Source organism: Rhamphochromis longiceps, linkage group LG16, assembly GCF_057381845.1.
Source record: "Rhamphochromis longiceps isolate RC_006_pf linkage group LG16, R_longiceps_female_GT1.1, whole genome shotgun sequence".
NCBI lineage: Eukaryota > Metazoa > Chordata > Actinopteri > Cichliformes > Cichlidae > Rhamphochromis > Rhamphochromis longiceps.
Genome location: NC_140572.1, coordinates 21,669,031 through 21,673,001, shown reverse-complemented (window position 1 = coordinate 21,673,001; position 3,971 = coordinate 21,669,031).

Here is a 3,971-nt window from a genome sequence, read left to right as displayed (position 1 = left end):
GTGTTCTGTCTGCATGTATACTCCCCTTCATTTGGGGTGTGTACCTACACATACCTCACTGACACTCACTCTGCTTCTCATCTGCTGTACAGGTTTGCACAGGAGCACGGAAAGCTCCTGAGAAGAAACTTAACCCTTTGATGAGTTGGCATTAAAGACACTGATTATCTTGAAAATCCAACCTAACCCAAAAGCTTGTGGACTCTATTCTTGGTCCATTAAGATAGTGGCAATGATATTAATGGCCGTTAATGAGTAGCATTCCAGCTTTCAAAAACAGAGTGTAAAGGGTGACCAGATATAGTGTAAATCAGCATCATAACAATGCTGATAAAGAGATCTACTTCTTCACCATGGGTGGCTTGTGTTGGCAAGAAGAGAAAATAAGTTTTAAGCTTAAGGATTTGCAGCAGCCAGCAGCAAAGGCAAAAAAAAAAAAAAATAATAATAATCTTTCTCGCTATTAAGCAAGAGAGAATTGGTTTCCTCCACCCTAATGAGAATTCATCCTTTGAGATAGATGAGTCAGTCTCAAAACACAATTCCATACTTGCAATAATGAGATCATATTTGAGGAATTGGGTGTACGGCTTTCAAGCAGGAAGAAAAAGTCAAGGGTTTGAGCTAGACCTCACCTTATCTTATGAAATTTTCACTTTTCAACTAATAATAAAATCACTGAGTATTAACATTCACAGTACGCACATGTCAAACAAGGTGCTGTAAGGAAAAGGAATAACAGGAAGGAAGAAAAAACAGAGAGAGAACCTTGCTTTTCTTCACCCAGTTCTACTGAGGTAGAGATTTTAAAGCGTGTGTGGCTAGGATCTGGTCAAGTAATAAAAAAAGGCCACACAAAACAAAACTGAAAAATGGACTGGAAAGTTCTGGAAGCTGCCACTTAGAGGAAACTTAGAAACCTAAGACTGCAAGCCTACGCAGGTTATTTTGGATCAGAGAAAGGAAAGTTACAAATCATGTAGGAGTTCAAATAAAGTCAGAGTCGCTTTAGTTTTTGGGGGAAGTGTTCGGTTAGGTTGTGTATCATATAGAAAAGGATTTGGGAAAACCTAAAAAATAAGGCAGGGACAAAGGACTGATATCTGTCAACGCAACCACATCTCCTATACTTTGACCTGTTGATGGTGTGAAGGTGAGGCTAACATCCACGGTTTTAAGATGTCATTTTAAAAATGTTGTGTTATGGTAGATACCAATAACAGTGCGAGCTGATTCAATTTTGGTAAAATGGGTCAAAGTCAGGTTCACACCATATGTGAAAATCAGTAAAAACAACTTTTTATCAATCGCCTTCGAACAATATACTAGGCCTAGGGGACATGCTATATCAATTAAAAGAATTTAACCATGACCTTCATTGTTAGTGCCCAAGGTCAAAGTTGTTCTTGAAAACAAATTTCAAGAATCCATATCGAGTGTAATATATGATATATAAGGGCAAGGAGAGAACACACGTTTTCTTTTTTCAGTTTGACGCGCTACGACATCACAAACATGCCAAAGTTCTTGAAATAATCACACACTGCATGACTATGTCCTAAAAGCTAAAGTTTTTACAGCTTATAGAAGCCAAAGATTTCAGGCAATTCTGCTCCAATCATATAATAATATGAAAGATAATAAAAATACATAATTTTAGTAATGCTTCAAGGTCTTAGGTTAAAGGTCAGACATCACCGTGTTGTTATAAAAGCAGGCGGACATCAGCATGTTGTGATAAAAACTTCATAAAGCATGAACATTTTAGGATAGCCCTCTATGCCCTCTCTTGTTACCTACTGCTACTACTATATAGTATAATAATGTAATATATTCTGCTGTGCAGAACATAGACTGAATTCTTGCTCTGAATATGTTTACTAAGTCATCTGAGTTTTCAATCTTATGATGCATCTGCCTGTTGGTGATTTTAACAGCAATGATCCTTTTTTGAAAATCTTGGATCTGATCGAGACGCCTCTGATGAGGTTTTCAGTGACGACTGTGGCACATCAGACTGATTTCATTGTCTGTGTAACATGCACTGTGACTTTGTGCTTTCAAGAGGAAGCTTTTGTAAGCGCTGGATTACAAGGCAAAGGTTGATGCTCGGTCGAGGATGAGATGAACATGATCAGAGTTTGTTAACTCTGCCATGATCACGATGGAGAACACAGAATGATCAAGCTGACAGCTCATCAGCTAACTCAGCATCTAACAGAGTTGATGAATGAGTTGCTCCCCGAACCGGCACACCATTTAAATCTCACTCTTTCCATCTGTCATTGCTTCCATCTTCTGATTAGCACCTCGTTCTCTTATAATTACCCTTCCTGTACGAAAGTGGCACTTATTAGAGGTGGAAAATTTTGCTGGGACGGATTCTTGTTCCAACCTGTGTTGATGTTCAGGAATTTTGAACTGGAGTTTCGTAACTAAATATTTAAAACTAAGTTTAGGCTCTCTGTAGTGAATTGATCTAACTGTGCCTGGTGGACTGATGGAATATTTGAATAGTTAGAATCATCATAAAGCTGGTAAAGGGGGAAAGGTTCAATCTACTTTGAAAACATCTACTATTTGTGTGCTTTTATGATAAGAGAGCATTTTCCACAGGCCAGCTGACTCCCTAGATCTGCCTACATATGATGAAACCAGGAAAAAGTTATAGGAATTACAAGGGACTTTTCACACACCTGTTGAGGTGGGATGATTACACCTTTATGATTTCTTTGAGCAGAATACAGTTTGATGACTTCACCAAATTTCCAGAATATAGCAGTGAGTGGGCAGGGATGCAGAACATTTACTGTGGAGCATCAGACATAGTATGAGACACCTGAAGTGTGAGATGGTGTTTCATACTGCTGAAAATTTGGTTTTAAGGTTACCAGCAGTATAGGATTAAAGAGGAGCTAATGTGCTTGCCTTTTGAGAATAAAATGCCAGAATGTTTCGGATCAAGATAAAAGATGCCACAATCATATTTTTAGTGAAATAAATAAATAATTTAAATAAAAACATTTACATTTTAGTATTGAGCTTTTTGCATCGAAGGACCCAGGATTTCTGGTCATTTTTAGAGTGGTCTTAAGCAACAGCTTTTAAAGGCTTTTTAAAGGTATTTCAAATCTTTTCTTTAGACATTGGTTGCTTTTCCACTCATTTTCAGTCCAATCTTTGTACCTGACCATTTTCAGAAGAAGAGTATTTTTTGTTTGTTTGTTAATCCACTGAACACTGACCTATATCTCAGTCAAGCATAAAAAAGGGCACCCAATGAATGAATGAACCAGTTTTGCACATAACAGGCAAGTTAGCAAAGAGACAATTTTTAATTGCATCTTCATGTACTTTGTTAGTAATTGTTAGTAATAGTTGTATCCTGTTTCTTTAGTTGAATCCATGAATAAAATGACCAAAATAACACATTTTGAGAGGCATAAAATTGCATTTGTCACCAACAACTGCAGTCGATCCATCTACTATTCTCTGAAGCTTCATCAGAAATGATCTCAGTGGAAGGGTGGCAAAGACTGAATCTATGCTAATTTATAAAAGAGCTAAACTGAAAGACAGTGGGAGCACATCTGATGGCACCATGAACCCAAATTTGAATTATTTTGTTCAAATCAACTGATATATATGTTTGGAGGTCAATCGAGATGTAAAACAGTGAGTGTATACAGCCATCTGTAAACCACGGTGCAGGCTCTGACATCATTCGGGGTGCATTTCAGCCATTGGCGTGCACCACTGGGGAACACAGTAAAATACCATCAGATTTTCATTCACCATGCAATACCATCTTAAGCAATGACCTCAGACACAATGCCAATAAGGTCATGGATTGAGCTCTCTGGAATCCAAGCAATGTTACTGAAGCAGTGTGGGATCACTGGAACAAAAGACTGAAGACTACTCAAACAGTTTACATGAATGAGGTCATACTGCACATACTGCACTCCTGG